This window comes from Vicugna pacos, chromosome 2 (genome assembly GCF_048564905.1).
Source record: "Vicugna pacos chromosome 2, VicPac4, whole genome shotgun sequence".
Taxonomy (NCBI): domain Eukaryota; kingdom Metazoa; phylum Chordata; class Mammalia; order Artiodactyla; family Camelidae; genus Vicugna; species Vicugna pacos.
The window spans coordinates 82,323,239-82,345,800 of NC_132988.1; the positions used below are offsets into that span (position 1 = coordinate 82,323,239).

A 22,562-nucleotide genomic window follows, 5' to 3' on the forward strand; every position below is an offset into this window, starting at 1 on the left:
AGTGTGGGAAGAGAGGCAAATAGGAGACAGAAGCTCAGAGAAAACCTGATCTTTCTATTACAGCCTTTAGTGAAAAACCGTGGTGATCCCAGGACAGAAGTGAATGATATTTACTTGGGCAATGCTAAAGTATTTTCTTAAGGGCATTTACTATATCCAGAAACTATATATGAACTTTGGAACCACTTCAGAGATCTGAGTTTGAATCCTTACTCCTCCTTTTATAAATACTGCAGCAAACAAGTTAATTAAATTCTCTAAACTATTTTGTCATTTAAAAATCAAAGTAAGAGTAGCTACTTCATGAGATTATACAAGTAAGTTCATAGGCTTAGCGTAGTATAAATGCTTACTGTATTTTTGATAATAATTTTCTTCTTATTAGTTAAAATTATGAAAATTTATGAAAAATTTATCAGAAATCTTGGTATGCAATTTATTTTGGTTTTTGCAGGACAGTTTTATGGGACATATGTACTGTTCTTGAATGTGTTGGGTTACTTTTCAAAATGTTCTGGAATATTAGAAATTTCATCTCAAACTTAGATAGTAGCAATTTCAGTTAAAATTGGGCTAGTGCAGGGATCAAACTAAATGGTTGGATGCTACAATGTAAGGCAACACAGTAGATAACAGCCTTGGTTGTGGTTCAATACACAGTCCATAAGCTAAGTCCAGCAGCCAGAAAGTGATTTAAAAATTTCCAAGATTGTATAGAAAGTACAGTTTGGGAAAAAAATCAGCATAATCTTATTAACTTAACATTATGATAATATACCTACTCAGTTTTATGTCTCTTTCAACAACCTCCCCTATATGCTTAAAAGATTACACAATATGAAGGTAGAAAATTCTTTACCTAGTTTTAAATTTCTACATTAAAGCAAAATATATACTATTTCACGTGATGGGAAAACAAAGTTTGACTTAAGGGAACTGGGTGACTGTGTCAATGATTTTTTCTTTTGGAGGAAAAGGAGCAACTAATATTTCCTGGATTCTTATTCTACAGAGACTTTCTCTGCCTCAAGAGTAATTTGGTTTTGAAACCCCCTTAATAGGACACAATATTATAAGTTAAAACCTTAATTACTTAATTAAAAAATTACTATAAAATTTTTTCAATGCACTTCTGAGTCCCTAAACCAAAACCATTTATAATAGAAACACTATATTCCATGAAAGTGGAAAGAGGACACAGGGAAAGGTGGGGCAACCTTGAGGAACTGCAGGAGGCTGCTATTAACTGGAGGGTTGGAGGACATTGGGAAGAGGTGTTTTACCGGCATGCAGCCCAGTAGTCTTAGCAGCTGGAACCCAGAGGAGATCTTACTGGAACGGTCACCTCGCTTTTTCTCCTCCTCTCACCTTTTAATCTGCCTTTACTGCCTTTCGGAGCCTGAAGAAGCCAGTTGGCAAGGGAGTCTGGGAAATAGCAGGAGTTAGGTTTCTGTGATGCAGAGCTGAGCTGGGGAGGGAAGGCAAATGGATCTGAGAGCAAATAGGTATGACTAGCATAGTCACAGAACAAAGCAGTTTCCCAGTTGAAACACATAAATTACACAATAGTCTGTCTCTTTAAACTTGACTTTTTTCCCCCCCAGATTCCACATACAAGTGATACCATGCAGTATTTGTCTTTCTCTCTCTGGCTTCTTTCACTTAACAGAATGCCTTCAAGACCCATCCATGCCATCGCAAATGGCAGGATTTCCCTTTTTCTCATGGCTGAGTAGTATTCCGCTGTGTATACCACAGCTTCTTTTTCCAGTCATCTGTTGATAGGAGGACATTCAGGTTGTTTCTGTATCCCGGCTATTGTGAATAACTTTGCACATGAGAGTGCAGATATCTCTGGATATCCTATTTTCATTACCTGTGGCTACAGATATCCAGAAGTGGGATTGCTAGATCATATGGTAGAGTGGGGGAAATAGGGAGAGGTTGGTAAAAGGGTACAAACTTTCAGCTATAAGATAAATAAGATCTGAGGATTCAATGTAAAACATGGTGACTATAGTTGGTAACACTGTACTGTCTAATTGAAATTTGCTAAGAGTGTAGAACTTAAACGCTCTTTCACACATACAAAAAATAAACGTGAGGTGAAGAATGTGTTAATAAACTAGACAAAGGGGATCCTTTCACAGTGTATACATACATCAAATCATCACAGTGTGCACCTTAAGTATCTTACAACGTATTTGTCAATTAGACCTCAAAAAAGCTGAAAAAATACAAAATAGTTCTCATAAATGGGAAAAAATGCTTACTAAGCCAGAGTAGGGGTATTCAATGAAATACTTCATGAAGCAGAATTATTATAGCCCAACTGAGTATCTTCCAGGATTTTACTGTGTCAGATATCGAGTTAATTACATCTGCTAATTCTTTTAATCTCAGCAAGGATTTAGGCACTATTATTCATATAAAACAGAAAGTGTAAGGATCAGAAAGAATAAATAATTTTCCTGAAATTATTTAGTTAATTAAATGACAGAACTGAGATTTGAACCAGGCTCTCCCAGGCTCTCACTCTTTTCACTACAGTAGCTATAAAAAAAATTAAATAACCATTAAATAAATGAAATATGCCAATCAACATAAATAAGGGGCTATGAATTTATATATATTATACATATAATATATTTAGTATGTATACTAAATAATGAGTATTTGGGCTATATCACTTAAAAGTGATAATTTGCTTATCTAAACTAGACAAAACCAGTATAAATTCATGTTTGGTCTCAGGTTCATGTTTTTTTTTACTGAACCACTATGTCTCAGCATGTTCTCTGAATCATTTGGGGAGTTTGTTATGAAGTTATCCAGACCTCACCTTAGTAAGGTTCTCTGGGAGCAACACCTGGAATCTGAATCTGAAACAAGCTCCGTAGTGTGTCCTTTGGCACATTGACCTTCAACAGTCCCATTAATAAGTCTGTATTTGATAATACTAACTGTTATGAAGCATTATTTTACTCTCCCATGTAGGCCACTTATAACTTCAGCACAGCTGAGGAGAGAGAGAGAATTTCTAGATGAGAGTCATAACTAGACTATTTCAGAAAAAGAAATCAAACAGCTTTGGAGGTGGGGTCCATAAAGTGAACTCTGAGAAACAGGAATGACAGATGCAAAGAAATAATCATCCCAACAATAGGCATTAGGGTCTGTGAACAAGAGTCATGAGAAGAAGAGGATTAGCAAAGCTCTGTAGAAGAGTAAAAAACCAAAACCAATACCAAAACCCGATGACAGCAACTGTGTCTGTATATCTGGATCTGGATCCACCTCTGCATCCATGTCTACAACTGAGTCAGACACAGACAGAAACACATCTCTGTCCTAACCTTGGTCTCCAAGGATTCCTCCAGCATATATATGATACAAGGTTAGAAATTAATAGGAGAACTACACTATATTCTTTGTGCTTTGTGTATATAATCTTTATAATGTAGATATTATATATCCAAGAGTAACATAATATTTAGTTGCATAAAAGTCATGGCCATTGCAGCAATTATTGGCTAATGGCCATTCTCATCTAATTTTTTTGTTTGTTTTTATAGTAACTTGAGTTAAAGAATGTCAGACTAATTAACGATAAACATTGGCTCTGGCTGGAGCTAACTGAACGTGGCAGGCCTACAAGCGTGTTTACTGTTGGTGTATTAAGTACTTTATAAGCATTGATTTAAAGAAAAATTTACAGTGAATTCTCTCAATTTAAGCATCCAACACAACAAACAGCATCAACAAAACCCCTAAACTCCTTTCGTTACTGAGTCCAAACTCATTCTGCTCACTGCACGGCAGGCTGATAAATCGGGAGACGAGGTGTTGGAGCTGGGATAATGACTTTATTTGGAAAACTGGCAGACTAATGTCCTGGAGAATAATCTTCCTCAAGTCAAAATTCAGGCTCCTTTTATACTAAAAAGGGGAGGAGGAGTGGTTCATTGTTGCAAACTTCTTGGTGTCAGAATCCTTTGTTCTTGCAGCTGTCCAGGTAGGTCAGGGCATGGTGTCCCTCCAAACCTCCCACAAGATAAATGTTATTTTCTATTTTGCAACTTTTTATCTTTATATGAATGGGAAAGTTTTATACCCTTAAAAGTCAGAGCCTTGAGAATGGGCTCTTCTATATATTTCAGGCTCTAGGCAACATTGTTTTACAAAAGGTGCAGAACCAGCATGACTAAGCACCCAAAACAGAGCACTGGGTAAGAGCTAAAGGAACAGATCTAATATGGAGTCAGATTTCTTCTTCTCTATTACACTTTCTCAAAGGGTAGATTATTTTTAATTCCTTTCTTGACATATACTTAGGCTTTAGCCCAAGAGTAGTCTTGAAAGCTAGTGAGCTCTTGTTAACATTTTGTACTTGGTTTCCATCTGTGAGAATGCTAAAGCAAGATCAGAATTTAAAAGCTGCTGTGGAAGTTTGCTAGGCACTTTGGTGTAAGGGCTGCATGGTATCAGCAGGAACAATTTGATCTTCTGGATGGGTCTGACACAGCAACTCTTGGAATACATAATGCGAATTTCTGGGAAGTTTGTAGGCAACGCCTTGTAAATTATCTATGTTAACAATTTCAGTCTTGGCTCACCAATCAGGAGCAGCCACTGAAATGATGACTCTTCTCCAGTGCCACCTGGAACTTCAGCAGTCTCGGCAGAGTCACAGGAGAAGGAATTTTCCTGCTTAGACAGGAACCCAATTTAGAGAAAGGAATGACAGCCAATAAACAGCATAAATTAATGTTATTTACTGCCTTTCTCCCAAGGCAGTACAAACGAACAGAAAATTCAGAGTAGGGGCCCACTTTTCTTTCTAGTCCTTACCTTTTTTAATAGATAAAGTCATTAAGTTTTATTCTAGCCTTGTCAAAAGATGAATACTGATGAATTAAATAAGAAATAAAAGAAACAGCTACCACAAGCCTGGAATCATTCCATATCTTTTTCTCTCTCTCTGAATAAACAAATCCTCACTTATTGCCTAGTGCCCAGTTAAGTATAGCTTTGAACGCAATTCTGCCTCCATTCTGGCCAACCGTGCATTGACCTTTGGCAAAAGACAACTTTTCTGGTATTCCTTTTAGCAGCTAAAATGAATTTATAGCACAATCCTTTGACACTGAGTTGATGGTTTTAAAAGTGCTCAAGTATTAGGGAAAATTGTGTTATATACATTTTATATTGTCAGGTTGTTCCTTGACAAAATATTATCCGGGGTAGACTCTTTTTGGAAATCATACTGAGTACAAATACATTTTAGGAAAAATAAAATTGTATTAAGAAACTATAGGTTAAATCTTATGGTTACCGGGGAAAGGGGGTAGGAATGTTTGAGATTTACAAACATTAGCCACTATATATAAAAATAGGTTTTAAAAAAGTTTCTGCTGTATAACACAGGGAACTATGTTCAATATCTTGTAATAACTTTTAATGAAAAAGAATATGAAAACAAATATATCTATGTATATGCATGACTGGGACATTGCACTGTACACCAGAAACTGACACATTGTAACTGACTGTACATCAATTAAAAAAAAGAAAAGAAACTATAGCTTACTTGTTACTGAATTGGTAAATGTTTATTGAGGACCTTCCAGGAGCTGAGCATGTTATTAGATACACCACTGTATTCAAAGAATTATATGAGGTTTCTGCTAAAGAGGCGTATCTGTGGTGGTTAATAAAATGGGTTCTAAAATCGGGTGGATCTGGTTTTTAACTCAGGCTTCATCATTTACTAGCTGTAGATCCTAGAGCAGGACACAAACTGTTTAAGCCTCGCTTTGCTCATTTGTAAAGTGAGAATCAAAACTGCACTTGTCTCATCTGGTTATTGTGAGTCTTTGATGAGATAATACACGTGGCACAAAGATAGTAATTCAGATTTTATTTTCCTTATGGTAGAGAAATCAGCAGGAATGGGACTGTTACTGTTTTATTTCCTTCCTTTCTTCCTCCTCGCCTCCCCTTCCCCTTTCTCTTACCCTTTCTTCTTCTTCCTCTGCAAGGCAGCCTGAATCAAATTCCTCCATTTCATGGAGAGGGTGGGATGGGATTTGAGGACAATTTCCTTTTACGGTGACGGCTCAGAACATGCTGCCCCTAAATGTGGCACCTTGGCAGATTGAATATTTTAAACTGAAAGAATTTGAGAGAAAATCAAGTCATTCTAAATTCTCTCCAACCCTTCTCCCCAGAAACAGGTCGGAGAACCCTCCTGCGAGAGGTACCCTTCCTGTACCTGGAGGAAGGTGCATCCTTATCTCCAAAGACAAAGGGATGCCAAGAAGAATCCGAACAAATAGGCCTTGCTAAGTTTCCCTCAGTTACTACACTTACTTCCTTAACTTGGCATGCTCCTCCATGACCATCCACTCTTCATCAAACCCAGCACACTATATTCAGGTCTGACTGTTTCTCTGGGTCTTCATTTCCTGAGGAAGGCTCCCGTGTCAGGCAAAACATATGTTCAATAAATGTGTATGCTTTTCTCCTATTAATCTGTATTTGGCTTTTTTGTATCTGTGTCAACTTGAGCTCATTGCTGGAAATATACTAGAGGAAGGGAAAGAAGAGGCAGCAGGAAGGAGGAGAGAGATTTTTCCCAGGCTCAGAAGGGTCCCAGGAGGAGCAAGAACCTGAGCCCAGACCCACAGCTGTGGCCATGACCTTGGTCAGCACTTCCATGGTGCTCCTTGTAGGCTGGACACAGGCACCCAGATTCCCAGCCTGGAAACATCCTCACAACCACGGCTGGCACAGAAATGTTGAGACTGCCTGTTCAGCAATTTTAGGAGTGTATACATTAGCCGCAATAAAGGTAGACCAACGGACTGAGAGACTGTTCCCCATTTTCTGGAAATCACATAAACCTCACGTGCTTTGGGGGTGACCCCAGGCAAGGAATAATGACGGAGACAGAATTTCCTAGTGAGTTTGGCAGCATTGGATTTGGTCTATACTTTAATTTGACTTTAAGACTATAAAGGTGTATAACTTTTTAATACCAGGTTCATATATAGAGAGCATTCCACACAGTGCCTGGCAAATGGTCAGCACTCAGTAGGTGATACCTACTCTTATGGCATCTTTCATTTCTGTAGAAAACATTCTTACTACTTCAATCCTTCTAAAGTATTATCTGTTTGGAAAGATGGCTAAGCTTTCCGTGTGACACTAACTACCGATTCCTGAGTGGTTTGCGTACTTGGATGTATTGTACAATGGATGTAATACCGAGGTTTAGCACAGCAGAAATGTACATTAAGACATGGGATGGGAATTGTCAAATATCCGGAGCTATCACCTCATTGTCAGCTAAGATTCCCGTTCACGTGCTGATGTTAAAGGGTCAAAATTCTTCAGAAACTTTCAGGGCAAAGCAGTTACGAGACCTGTATTTTTCCTGTCTCTCTGGCCATATAATTGAGCTTTGGGGCCCGATACTGAAACAAGTTATTATCTGGGGCAATGGAATCAATTCCCAGGGGTTCTAACCAAGTGCAGTTCTCACTGAGCTGCAGGAAGCTCACTTGTAAATCTTTGCATTAGCGTCTGACAAGCTCTTCCTCCCGGAGAACTGTGCTGTCAGCGCTCATCTGCCCCAGGTAGCCAAGAAACAGAAGCACAGAAGTGGAATTAAGCAGCTCCGGCACTGCTGACATGGAATCGCCAACAGTTCAAACCCCCAAATTCTCAAAAAGAAAAACTTTGAAGTTCTGTTCCCATGATTATTCAAATTACTATCTTTGAATACTTTTTCATCCCTTTATTGGACTTGATTAAAGTATACTAAGAAATGTTACTTTGCCAAGTGTTTCAAAATTAGTAAGTGTTCTGAAATGAACATTCAAAAAGCTTCACATTAAACTGAAATCTCCTCTTTCTGCCATAGAACTGCTCTTTAATTTAAGAAAGTCCAGCGTGGACAAATCTGAACTGAACAAACAGGTGGGAAAACACACGGAGGTAAGTCACTTGCCCGAGGTCACACGGTTAAGCCCTGCAAAGCTCACTGACTCCAAGCAGTCTTCTCTAGTGGACAGAGGATGATGAGGATGTGGAACTTTGTAGAAAGAAACCCAATCTTGGGAAGATCTATAGGAGACTAGAGGAGCATCAGCTGCTTGGTGGCTTGCCCTTGTCAGTTTACATTGCAGGGTTCCCTTTGATGAGGTTCAGGGTACGCCACCCCAAAATATGGCAACTTGACATGTCAAATATTTTAAGCTGAAGGAGTTAGAGAAAACAGCAGGAGCAGGAAGGTCACTCTGATCGGGCCCCCACCCTCTTCCCTGAAACGGATCATAAAACCCTTACGTGAGAGGTGCCCTCCCTAAATCTGAAGGAAAGGAACAGCCTTACCTTTGAAGACAAAAGGATGCCAAGAAGAATCTGAACAAACAGGCCTGGCAACTCCCTCCCCCCCCCGCCGTTTGCCTTACTCACTCATAATCCTTAACCTGTCATATTCCACTCTTCATCAAAGCTAGCGTAAAAAACTCAGGTATAATTATTTCTTTGAGTTTACAATTCCTCATAAAGGCTCCCAAATCACCTAAAACTTGTAAGTAAATGTGTGTGCTTTTCTCCTGTTAATCTGTTTTTGTCAGTTTAATTTTCAGATGCAGCCAGAGACCCTTCTTAGGTCAAGGAAAACTATTTCCTCCTCTCCACCATGAGATCCTCCACACATAAGCAGAGCTTTCTGAACTTGAAACTCCCCTAAAAGAAACAGCTCCTTCAACCCCTCCCCTTATCAAGAAAGACTGCTTCATACAAATGAGCAGTGAGGGTACAGGCTTCATCCATGCTCCTCCCCTCTTTCCAAAGACACCGTCAAAGGCAAGTGGACTGAGGGGAAGGGGGTGTTCTATTGTACTGCCTTAGGCAGCTAAGTCAAAGTGATATCTGCAGGGGGTAAAAAGTATTTTCTTCTGTTCCTGTGATGGATCAGACTAAATCTTTTCCTATCAAGAATGAAGCTTGTCTTTGTGAAAACAGGATTCTTGCAATATAGTTAAGGTGGTGTGACCTTCAACGATCTGCCAGTGGATGTTTGTCTCATTTAACAAATTACTTGGCCTGAAGGCAAATATGTTACAGTATTATCCGCTCATGCTGGAAAGCAAATATAAAATGGGTGTCTCTGCATATGAAAAGAGAATAAAGGGAGGCTTTGACAAGGCAACTACTTTATCAAGCATTCAGTGCCACCTACCTATTTTGCATTTTTAGATGTAGAAATCTGGGTTACTATGGCTTCCAACAGCGTTAATAAAATATAAATTCTTGATGCATGTTTGCTTATAATAAAATAGAAATACTTATGCATATTTGCTTTAAGCACATTTGGAGTCAGGAGATCTTTCTATTTAGGTTCTGCTAACACTTGCAAATAGTAGCCCACAAAATGCAACAAACTTCCCAGGCAGCTCGGCAAGATGGCTGGAAAATGGACATCCCTTCTCTGTTCACATCTTCTCGTTTCCTGTACCATTTTTGTGCTTCCTCATACGAACTTTGATTTTTCTAACTCAAATCGGGATTAAGGTTCTGACAAGATGCCAGCCTATGATGGACAATGCTGCACTAAAACTTCCCTGGAAATATAATGAAATAGAGAAAATGATATTCATCATACTCATCAGAATTCTTCTTGCGGAGTGTTCCGTAAGCAACTGGAAGGAAAACTTTGCTATTGCACTCTCCAGGAGCCCTGCAGTGTTGCAGTGGCCAGGCTGCCTTTCAGAAAGGTGGCCCTGGTTGCATGCAGGATTTTATTGTGCCCAGTGAGGTGTGTTAGCTCGGGGCCAGAGTGGAATAGGTAAAGGTAATAAGAGAAAGGGCAGTCTGCAGCAGCGGTGCATTGCCACCTGTGCTCCATGTAGCATTTAGCATCACCTCGGTATGACTATCAATGACTATGAAAAACATATATACAACACAATAGAAATATGGGAAGAAGATACTGGATTGGCAGATCACAGGGAAACCAAATGGCAAATAAACATATGAAAAGATGGTCAGTTTCACTGGTCCTCAGAGAAGTGCCAACTATAACCAGACATCATTATATCATCAAAAAGCTAAAAGCCCAATAAAATCAGGACACACAGAGGACATTATGTTCTTCTCTATAATTTGTGGTTTGTAAACTATTTCAACATAAATGGATTTGAAAAAAAAAAAAGAACATTGATTTGAAGGAATTCCTGTGCTGTGTGCCAGCCTGGCTGCATGAACGCCGTGTCATCTGGCCTCACATCGCGTCACGAGAAACCCTCTGCCATTGCAGTTCTCTCCCAGAAAGACCCCTGCTGAAACTCCTTCAGGCCCTGGCATTTTAGGTTCCAGACATTTTGTGAGGAGCTGGGGGACTTTAGGCCGAAGATGCAGGTGCTAGAAATGGAAGGCAGCTCCCTATGTGGAACTAAATGCTTTCTTATTTTCTGTGAAATTTTAAAACGGAAAGTTAGAGATTTTATGTTGGGCTACCCATCTTCGTGATCCTTAATAATGAGGCCAGAATTGTTAGGAAATGTGCTTTGGACTTAAGTGACAAGCTAACTAGCCATATACTAAAGACCCAGGTAGGAAATTACTGCAGACACAGCTCTTTGTGTTCCCCTAATCATCTTGTTCTCTGTGTACACAGAGGACCACACTGACAGCCTTCTCGCTCCTCCTTGTGAGCACGAGCCTGCGTTCTGGCTAAAGCAAAGTAAATGCAAGTGACTTTCACTACTTCACCTGGATAGCAGATGCCCTGTGCCATCTTCTACTCTGTCGTTCCCTGCCCGTATGTCTGGAAATGAAGGACTGTGAGATGGCAGAACAATGACCACAACAAAAAGAATATTGATTGGAAGGGATTCCCCCAAGGCCCAGGGGTCTCTGTCTGGCTCTGCATCATGAGAGAATTCTGCATCTCCGAGTCGTCACGGCAGGTGGAGCCTCCCGGGAAAGCCAGATGACGAGGAATGTCTGCATGCGGCCTATGTGTGAGTATAAGGAACACATCTCTTTGTGTTAAGCCACTGAGATTTTGGAGCTACCTTAGTCACAGACATTAGTCTATTTTGAGTTACCCAGTAATATCTTAGAGTAAGATATATTTTCTCAAATGTCCCAGAAAGTCCTTCAATGTGCCAGCAGAGCTACCGTCTAACTTAGAATTACTTATTAGCTAGACATTTAAAATACACGGCTTTGAAACAACTCAGTCTCTTTTCCTCTTGCCATTGTCACATAGGGGAGAGGCAATGCCGGGAATATGACGTGCTTTATGAAGCAGTGACAGAGATGCTGGAGAGGAAACTAGATTTCCGAACTCCGCGGTGCACATCTCGGCTTTGATGTTAGTACAAGTGTCCTGTTTCCTTTCCTGCGTCCTGCATGGAGGATTCATTTCCAGCGGCAGGCAGGGCCCCAGGCCTGCTCTTTCTAGCAGGGTAGCTCCCCCAAATGCGTTCATTTGCCGAGCTGACCGGTGTGACTGCTTAGTCTTTGTTGGTGTTTGGTCTTGGTCTACAGCTGTGACTAAGAGTTTGGGGTTTTAGTTGTGATTTATGTTGGAGGGTTTTTATTTTTCAAGAGGAGTAACACATAAGATTTGAGACATAGTGAGTTTTTGAGGACAGATGTGAGCAAATCATCCCCAAATTGAGACACTGAATGGAGCACAGGCCCCTTGAGACCAGACAGGAGTGGCCGTGTGAGGGGGACCGTGGCGTCTCCTACATGGTGAAGCCATGACTCACATTCCAGCTCCCTCCTCAGCGTCTCCCCACGAAGGCTCAAGAGTTATCTCAGAAGTGACAAGTTCAAACAGGATATCAGGCTCCCTTCCCACGCCCTAGGAAAGGGTCACTCCATCCACCCCAACCTCATCCTTCACTCTTCTCTTTTCCTTCAGATCCAGTCTGTCAGAATGGTTCTGTGCTCCTTCTTTCAAAATAGATCCTCAATCCATTTTCTCTCCTGGATTACTTCATCATTTATGGACTGTTCTGCTCATTTCTGCCTTTGCTCATGGTTTCGTGTGTCACTGGGATAAAGCCAACTCCTTGAGACGGCGTCCAGGTTTGACGTTACCTGTGCTTTTCTCTCCCCTCCACTGTCTCCTACCTCGTCACCCATCCCTCACCCGAGCACTTGTTTGTTCCAGCCACACCGACTTCCTTAATGTTTCTAGAACAGATCAGATGTGACCTACCTCAGGGCCTTACATTTGCTGTTCCCTCTACCTGGAACACTTTTCCCTCATTTATCCACGTGGATTAAGTGTCATTCAAATGTCAGTGAGGACTTCCCTGACCACCTGCACCTAGCAAGTCTTTTCCTCCACGGCCGCATCCTCTGGACCACAGACTTCCTCCACCTCCCGGCGGAGGCTTCCGGGCTCTTCCTACAAGCTTTATTTTCCTCTGTAGCACTTATCACCATCAGATATTGTTATTTTTTGTCTCTTTTTTTGATTACCATCTTAACCACTTTTAAGTGGTTTCAGTAGTGTTAGGTAGATTCACATTGTTGTACCACAGACACAGAAAAACAGAAAAGTTGTCTAGAACTTTTTCATCTTACAAAACTGAAACTCAATCCTCACTAAACATTACTTCCCCTCCCTCCAGCCCTTGACAGCTACCCTTCTACTTTCCGCCTCGATGATTTTTGACTACAATAGATACTTCATACGAGTGAAATGATACAGTATTTGTCTGTTGTGACTATATTTTTATGCTTAGTGTAATGTCTTTGAGGTACATTCATGTCGTTACATGTGACAGAATTTCTTCCTTTTTAAAGGCTGCATAATATTCCATGGTATGTGGGCTGCTATCATGAAATACTATAGACCGGGGGCTTGTAAATGACAGACATTTAGTTCTCATAGTTCTGGAGGCAGAAAGTCCAAGAAAAGCTGGCAGACTTGAATTTGGTGAGGGCCTGCTTCTTACGGCCTCCTGGTTCACATATAGCTAGCTGTCCTCTCGCTGTGTCCTCACACGGCAGAAGGGACAAAGTAGCTCTCTGGGGCCTGCTGCCATTCCTGAGGGCTCTTTCCTCATGATCTAGTCACTGCCCCAAGGCCCCACCTCCAAATACCATTACACTGAGGTTAGGATTTTAACATATGAATTTTGTGGGTCACATTCAGCCCACTGCAATCATTTTGGCAGGAATATTACCTAATTGGTATTGCATCCTTGGAGCATCCCATGAGGAGCACATAATGTTAGTTTGTTCTGAATTTAAAAAATTAAATTAACCCCAGGCTCAGCAGGCACTCTGTAGGCACGCATTTTGTCTATGTACACATTTTGCTAATGATGTACATATGATCAGTTTTTAAAATTACATTTTAGGTAGCATATTTAACAAATAGATCTTTTCTCTTGGGAAAAAATAAGGTTGATTGTTTTCCTTCCTTGTCTGGTGAAGAAGTGGAAAAGTTTGCCAAGCAGACCCTGTGAATGTTGGCTAAAAGAATTATAAATTTGAGATTCTGAGCACTGTACCAATTCTTGCCATTTTTTGTCCTTGGACAAGTTATTTAGTTCTTGGTCACCTTGTTTCATCTTCAAAATAATGGAAAATCATGTTTGCTGCTCACCTAATCTCTCTCCCAAAGGCACTGGTAGTCTAGGCCAGCCGAAGGCGTTCAAGGGATTACTGATTTTATAATTTAAATGAAAGACACACAGAGAGGCAACCCTCTAGCGTTATACAGACTGTTTTCATAATGAGCTTAACAGCATTCCTTGGAAGCTGTCATTTCAACACATTGTACATTTACTGAAAAGTCAACAACAGATGAGACTAGGACAGGCGTATCCTCAAAGGAAGATGAAACAGTTATCTCCAAAATCTCCCCTACAATGAAAAACCTACCATCTTAAATACAAGCTTGTAGTTGAAATGAAGCCCCTTTTTTATTAAGAAAAATTAATGAATCTTTTGGAAGAGCATGGTTTATAAGATGAATAAATCCAAGTCTATTAAAGTAGATGGTCTCATAGTCAAGGCTTCAGGGGGAGGATGGCATTGTAATTATTACAGTGGTACCAGTGTAGAAAACAGATACCATGTAGCTGAACAAAATCAACCACGTTTCAGCCAGTTACTTTTTAACAAAAATTTATTTTGGTTGGGGGTAATTAGGTCGGTCGATCGGTCTGTCTATCTATCTCTATCTATCTATCTGATGGTACTGGGGATTGAACCCAGGACCTCATGCATGCTAAACATGCACTCTACCACTGAGCTATACCCTCCCTGACTTAGCAAGTTACCTTTTGAGATTAGACCTACACATGTTTAAAAACTACACATAATTATTACAGTGCCCTTCCTCGGCCATCACCTTGACTAGACTTTAGTTTCTGACAGAGCGGGCTCTACCACTGTGATGGCAGTGAACTGCAGCACTGCTGTTCCACTTCAAAGGGCAAAGCAAAGAACAAAAAGCATCAACAAAACTCAAGTGTCTTCATTTCCGCTTTCCCACCAGACAGTCAGCCTCTCTTAGCCATCTGCCTTCCCAAGCCCGTCTGCAGCTCACAGTTGATCATGAGAAACAATCTTTCACCTACACCTTTATTTGCCTGGCATACTTTTCTCCTGCTGTACCCTCTCAGCAAAATCTCAACTCCAGAGAAATTCAGCAATCCATTTTTTCCACTCCTACACCAGCATGGCTGAGTACTGCAGGAGACAGTCACACCATTTGTCCGACTAATACCACCAAAAAGTCAGATTTCCATTCACAAGTAGGCTGCTAGCATCTCCTGGAAATTCTGGGTCAGAACCTCCTTGATCACCTCAACAATCTTTTCCAAATTCACCTGTTTCTACATGTTCTCTACTTAGCCTTTATCCCAATCTTAGCAGAAACTTAATTTCTTTTCAGAAAAAACAAGAACAAAACAAACAAACAAAAAAACAAACAACAAAACCCAGCTCTAGACAGAATCTCCCTCTAACTTCCTTTATAAAATTTTGGATAGTACTCAAGACAGACATGAGGTAGAAAAGCTGATTTTTCCCCTTTACATTTTGTCCTTTGTTTTTCTGAACTAAATTACAAATTAAGCTTGCGATTGAGTCCCTACTCATCAGGGTTGTGAGAAATTCAATTTCCTCCTTGTTGTGAAGTTGTACAAGGATCCTGGAAGCTTGTGTGGGGCCTGATATATGGAGAAAAGGCCTCTGGACTCCCTTATCTTATGAGATAATGTTGATACTAGGTTTCAAACCCGCAGGCCCAGCCAAAGACTGGCAGTTTGACTATTTTGTGCCTGTCTTCTGCTTGTTCTTTCTGAGGTGGGGGGGTACCTCTCGGCCTGGTGTTCAGTGTACCTGTATGGCCCACATCTAATTCCTCTCTGAGTTTCCTCTCTAATTCCTCTCTTTGAGATGCTTTCAGAGATTGGAGACCCTGGTCTCGGCTTTTCCCAGGACTTGTCCAAATCTCCATGCCTTCCTGGTTGAAGGAAATTCTGTATCTTTTCTTCTCTATTTCAGTTTTTTGTCTTAAAGTTATTCAGCTCTTACCCCACTCTCCAAAGGGATGACCTAGTGTAACTCCCTCAATGACTTTCAGCTTTCAAACACAAAAAAACCTGGGGGAAGTCTGTCTTCAAGAAACTTCTACTTGACAACCTATAAGAAATGTATAAATTCCTAGAAATGTACAATCTACCAAGACCATAAAGAAACAGACAATCTGAACAGACTAATTATTAATAAGGAAATGGAATCATTAATCAAAATCTCCCAACAAGTAGAAATCTAGGACTAGGTGACTTCACTAGTGAATTTTACCAAACATTCAGAAAAGAATTAATACCAATCCTTCTCAGACTCTTCCAAAAGATAAGAAGGAACACCTCCAAACTTATTTACAAGGCCAATATTACCCTGATGCTAAAACCAGCCAAGGATACCACAAGAAAACAAAATTACAGGCCAATATCCCTGATGAACATAGATGCAAAAATCCTCAACAAAATATTAGCAAACCAAATTCAGCAGTACATTAAAAGGATTGTATATCATGTTTAAATGGAATTTATTTCAGGGATGCGAGGATGGTTTAAATTCACAGATCAATATCTATGACATTAACAAAATGAAGGATAAAAATCATAAAATCATCTGAATAGATGCAGAAAAATCATTTGACAAAGTTCAACGTCTGTTCATGATAAAAAAAACTCTCAACAAAGTGGGTGTAAAGGGAATACACCTCAATGCAATAAAGGCCACTTATGACAAGCCCAAAGCTAACATCATATTCAGTGATGAAAAGCTGAAAGCTTTTCCTATAAGATCAAGAACAAGACAACGATGATGCCCACTCCTGCCACTTTATTCAACATAGTATTGGGAGTTCCAATGAGAGCAATTAGGGAAAAAAGAAAAAAAGAAATAAAAGGCATCTGAATTGGTATTTCCTCTTTGTTCCTTTCTTCTTCCTTTTGTGGTTTGGTAATCCTCCTTTGTATTATCATGGATTTTATTTAGTTTTTGTGACTCCCTTGTAAGTTTTTGGCTTGTGGTTACCCTTTTCTGTAAGTCTATTAGCCCATTACTATATCTCGAACTCATCCTACCGAAAACAAAAAATTTTAAAAAAAAGAAAGAAAGAAAGAAAAATCCTCTATACTGGAATTTGACACAACATTGTAAAATGATTATAAATCAATAAAAAATGTTTTTAAAAAAAGGCATCTGAATTGGAAAGGAAGAAATAAAACTATTACTATTTACAGATATTATATATAGAAAAATCTTGAAAACTCCACCAAAAAAATGTTAGAACTAATAAACATATTCAGTTAAGTTGCAGAATACAAAATCAACACACAAAAATCTGTTGTGATTTTATACACTACTAACAAACTGTCAGAAAGAGAAATTAAGAAAACAATCCCATTTACAATTGCATTAAAAGAATAAAACACCTAGTAATAAATGTAACCAAGGAGGTGGAAGGCTTGTACACTGAAAACTATAAGAGATTGATGAAAGAAATTGAAGAAAACACAAATCAATGGAAAGACATTTCATGCTCATGGACTGGAAGAATCAATACTGTTAAAATGTCTGTACTACCCTCAGATATCTGTGGGTTCAGGGCAATACTGTTGGGCTGCATCCCAGAGGCCTATAAGCCCTATACTCACTCAGCTTCAAGACTGAAGAAAGATCCTGGAGTCAGGGACAGAGACATCAGTGTTTTAATGGATGGGGGAGCTTACTTGTCTGAAGCAAGGTCCTGGAGTGCCTCTCCACTGTGTGCGGCTGAGATCGGGCAGGATGTGGTGGCAGTCGCTCCAGGGGCAGGGGAGGTTAGCAGTTACGGGGAATTGATTTCAGGTTTGCTCACTGGTTATCAGGGAAACCAGCAGAGGGGCACACCCCTCACTGCCCCTTTGATAGGAACAATCACTAGCTGTGGCCTGAGACAAGAGTGTAGGAAGGTCAGTCTCATGAGTAGGGTGTAGGCGAAGCAGGTGCTGGTTGAGCAGGAGATGTACAGGGAGCAAGAGAACAGCTATCTTGGGTGCTCTGAATTCCAATGGCATTTTCCTCAGAAATAGAAAAAACAATCCTAAAATTCATATAGAACCACAGAAGACCCCAAGTAGTCAAAGCAATCCTGAGAAAGCAAAACAAAGCTGTAGGCATTACACTTCCTGATTTCAAACTCTATCACAAAGCTACAGTAATCAAAACAGTATTGCATTGGCATTAAAAAAAGACAAATAGATCAATGGAACAGAATAGACAGCCCAGAAATAAACTCACACGTATATGGTCGATTAATTTATAACAAAGGAGCCAAGAATATACAATGGGGAAAGGACCGTCTTTTTAACAGACAGTGTTGGGAAAACTGGACAGCCACATGGAAAAAAATGAAACTGGACCACTATCTTACACCGTACACAAAAATTAACTAGAAATGGATTAAAGACTTACTATTAGACCTGAAACTGTGAAACTCCTAGAAGAAAACATAGGCTCCTTGACATTGGTCTTGACAATAATTTTCTAAATTTGACACCAAAAGCAAAGGCAACAAGAGCAAAAATAAACAAGTGGGATTATATCAAACCAAAATGCTTCTGCCCAGCAAAGGAAACCATCAACAAAAAGAAAAGGCAACCTACCAAATGGAAGAAAATATTTATAAATCTTATATCTGATAAGGACTTAATATTCAAAATATATAAAGAACTCATACAACTCAATAGAAAAAAAATCCAATTAAAAAATGGGTGGTTGATCTGAATAGACATTTATCCAAAGAAGACATACAGATGGTCAACAGGCACATAAAAAGATGCTCAACATCACTATTATTATTATTGATAAAGAAGATGTGATAAATATATTTACACACACACATATATATATATATATATATATATATACAATGGAAAATTATTTAGCCATAAGTAAGAAGGAAATCTTTTCATTTGCAACAACATGGATGGACCTTGAGGGCACTACTCTGAAATAAGTGAGAGAAAGACAGATACCATATTATCTCACCTTTGTGTGGGGAAAAAAAAACCCAAACAAAATCCGAACTCCTAAATACAAAGACCAGGTTGGTGTTGCCAGAGGCAGGGGGTAGGGAGTGGGTGAAATGGGTGAAGTGGGCAAAAGGTACAAACTTTCAGTTATAAAATAACTAAGTCCGGGGATGTAATGTACACCATGGTGACTATAGCTAATAATACTATATTGAATATTTAAAAGTTGCTTAGAGAAGAGATCTTAAAAGTTCTCATCATAAGAAAAAACATTTGTGACTATGTGCAATAGTAGATGTTAACTAGAGTTAATATGGTGATCATTTCACACATACAAATACTGGAACATTATGTTGTACACCTGAAACTAATATAATATTATATGCCAATTATATCTCAATAAAAAAAGAAAGAGGGTTAGTGTGCCAGCTAGTTTGAGCTTCTCCACTTTAAGGCCTTTTTATGATCACATCTTAGCCCAAACCCTGACTAATCTATGTCATCCATTTATATGAATTATGTTTTAATAATTATAAAAGTTTAACTTACGAGCATTAGAAAAATATGTTGTTGTCTATTCTTAGTTGCAAATTCATTGTGAGGCTACAAATTTATATTCCACTGTTATTCACCACATTGCACTGCTTTCTTAACAAGAATATTTCAAATTTCAAAATTATGAGACTTTCAGGAACAAAATAAATTATTTTCAAAGGGGAAAAATATATATACATAAAATTTCTGCTCTCTGCTTCCACTAAGCAAATGCCCCCAAGAAAGGGGACACTGATGCCTGGCCACCTCATTGGAAAGGAGAAACATTTAATAAGAACAAAACATAAACTTATAACTTAGTTGTTTATTTTGTCACTCATAATTGTATCTACATCCATCCTCCCTTTCTTTAGGTTTAAGGTAATTCCTTAACCCTGACTTTTATATCTTCCCTTTTTTCTCCTCTGAAACCCTGATCAGGAACGACTTTTCTTCTTTAAAGAACCTCAATACCTCTCTCTCTTTCTTATTCAACCTAGAAACGTGCTTCCGTCTCTCCTTATCTGCAAATTGCCCTGCAACCCATGTCCCTCTTAGGTAGTGTCCATTCTCTCCTCTTTCATAGCCGAACACCCTCAGAGTTAGTCTTCCTTGTCTTGTGTCCACTCTTCAAGCCCCAGCTAGTCATCTTCTGACCGAAATTTATTGAAAGCGCAGTTGCTAAGGTCACTTGTGACTTGCAGTTGTTAACGCCAGTGAAAAGATTTTAATTCTGATTTAATTAGACCACCTCACTGCATTTAACATTGTGAGTTAGCACTCTCTCTGGAAATGGTCTGTACTGTTTCCGCTCATACCCACAACCTTCCTCTGACTCCTTTGAGGGCTTATCTTCTTCTGGGGACCCTGAACATGTTGGTGCTTCCCAGGGACTGACCAGGAATCACTTTTCTCGTTGTACCTACCCTTCCTGGGTGGTTCCATCCATCTTCATATTTCTTTTGAAATAGGTAAAAAAAAAAAAAAGACTTAAAAATTTGTATCTGGTGTCTCCTAAATTAAAAGTTCCAACTCTGAGGTCTTGCAAAGGCTCAGACTTTCCCATCTCATGGTCTCCTGGGCATCTGTGCTGGGTAAGGAACAAACTCTCAGTCGACATATATGGCAGATTCCTAGTGCCTTGTGATGATGTTCATGTGTTGCTTCAAATACTGTCTCATAGATAGTGTGGAAGTCTACATGGGCCGAATATTGTAGACCTACACCAACCTTGCATAAGCAGAGTACATGAGTTTAATGAACCCTATAAATTGTAACCTTTGGGACAGTGTCCTAAGCTTAGTTCCTAAAGTGTCCCATGGGTCTCCTGCATTCCAGATTCTTTGATGCCATGTATTAAAAAAAATGGTCACTCAAACCCTATCTTTGGAAAAATATTACACTTGCCTCAGGTGAAGCTTTTTTATGAAAAGTACTTTTGGAGCAACAAAAAGGACAAAGAGCCGAGACCTCATCATTCTTTTTTTTTAAATTGAAGTATAGTTAATTTACATACAATGTTGTGTCAGTTTTGAGTGTACAGCAAAATGATTCAGTTTTACATATATATATATGTATATACATGTATTTTTTTTCTTTTTCAGATTCTTTTCCATTATAGGTTATTAGAAGATACTGAATATAGTTCCCTGTGCTATATGGCAGATGCTTGTTATTTATCTATTTTATATATAGTAGTTTGTATCTGCTAATCCCAAGCCCCTAATTTATCCACCCCCCTCTCCCTAGCTTGTTTTTATGTCTGTGAGTCTATTTCTGGTTTGTAAATAAGTTAATTTGTATCATTTTTTAAGATTCCACATACAAGAGCTATTATATGGTATTTGCCTCTGTCTGACTTAACACTATTTACAATAGCCAAGACATAGTAGCAACCTAAATGTCCACTGACAGATGACTAGATAAAGAAGATGTGGTATATATATATGAATATTACTAAGCCATAAACAAGAATGAGATAATGGTATTGGCAGCAACATGGAAGGACCTAGAGTTTATCATAGTAAGTGGAGTAAGACCTCATCATTCTTAAGGAACAGGTTGCGTGGCTGTTGCTGCTTTGCTCCTTGTGGCGGGTTGTATATTTCCCACAGAAAACTAAATGATCTTCTACAACGTGACCTTATCACCCTCCCATCAAGTTATATGAGCTTGTTTCTTCTTCCTCTTGCATACGGACAAGCCCTGTGGCTGCACTGCAGATAGAGTGTAGCAGAAATGGCTCTGCCAGTCCTGGGTATGGCCCTTCACTGCCCTGATTCCAGCTGTCCTGCTGTGGGAAGCCCAGGCACAGAAAGAGGACATGCTCAGGACATGCTTTACAGCCCCAGCTGAGCTCCCAATCAAGAACCTATGAGTTGTACGTGACCAAAGTGACTTGGGGAGATAAGGCATTTTCCCCGGTACTAACAGGGCAAGAATTTCAAAGCTCAGGACCCAGATATTAGGCCTGTGAAATGTGGTTTGTGGAATAGCAGAATTGTAGCTTCAAATGTTGCCATACGTTACTGGGTGCTGACACGGCTGAGTATAAGTCAGTAAGCCCATAGATCTGTCATTGTTTGGACCTGGTGGACAAATTGTTCACATACATTGCTAAGACTGCCTTTGCAATGTATGTCCTTAAGATAAAAGGGAGACAATGAGGAACTATGTCAGCCTTTTGCATCCCTATCTTTGCATTGCTTCTTTGCTGCCTCAGGAACAAGCCAAAGCAAAAGCAACCTTGAATGAGTCCAAATCCATATTCTCATCCATCCTGAAACCTAGACCGGGTGGCCCGGTACAGTATCTCCATCCCAAAGCCCCACAGGCATCTCAGATGCATTGTTTTCCTCGCTGAGCAGACCGTATTTCCTCCTGAACCTACCGCCTTTACCATCTTCTCTGTCTCCTCAGGTGTTAACCTCCATCCACCTGTTCACTGTATTTCTCCTCCCTCTTTCACCACACTCAGACAGCATCTGAGGCAGCTAATATGACTGCCTAGATGGGTTTTAGGAAACTTTTCCTAAAGCCATTTCAAGATTCTGGCCTTAATCACGTGTCATTTTGATGAACTGATTCGCCTCCCGGCCTCTAGTCCTGTCTGCCTAAAACCCCCCTCTACTCAGCTGGCAGAGAAAGCGAGCTGCAGGTAAATCTGACCGTGTCATTTCTTTGCCTGAAATCTGTTTTTCTGAAAGCCACACGTGGCTCCCTTGCTCACCTCTGGTCTCATCTCCCATCACTGAAAGCCTTCTCAGAGCACCGCCCTCTCACAAATCCAGAATGCTTGTCATACACCAAGCTCTTTCTTGCCCCAGTGCCTTTGCTCATGCAACTCTCTGCTTAACATACCTTCTCTCTGTGTCTGTCCCCAGTTCCCAGTCCTCAGCCTGGCTGATGTCTCCTCATTCTTTAGAACAGTAGAGCTTGAAAGAG

At 39.8% G+C, this 22,562-nt stretch overlaps 1 long non-coding RNA gene across 1 annotated transcript; it reads right to left on the minus strand.

Annotated features, from left to right (window-relative positions):
* Nucleotides 1-1,389: 1,389 nt before the first annotated feature.
* LOC140687172 (uncharacterized) lies at nucleotides 1,390-22,562 on the minus strand. The gene is made up of 3 exons (XR_012061328.1): nucleotides 22,479-22,562; nucleotides 4,617-4,707; nucleotides 1,390-1,468 (listed from the first exon to the last, which is right to left on the minus strand). It is a non-coding gene; the product is annotated as an uncharacterized lncRNA (long non-coding RNA).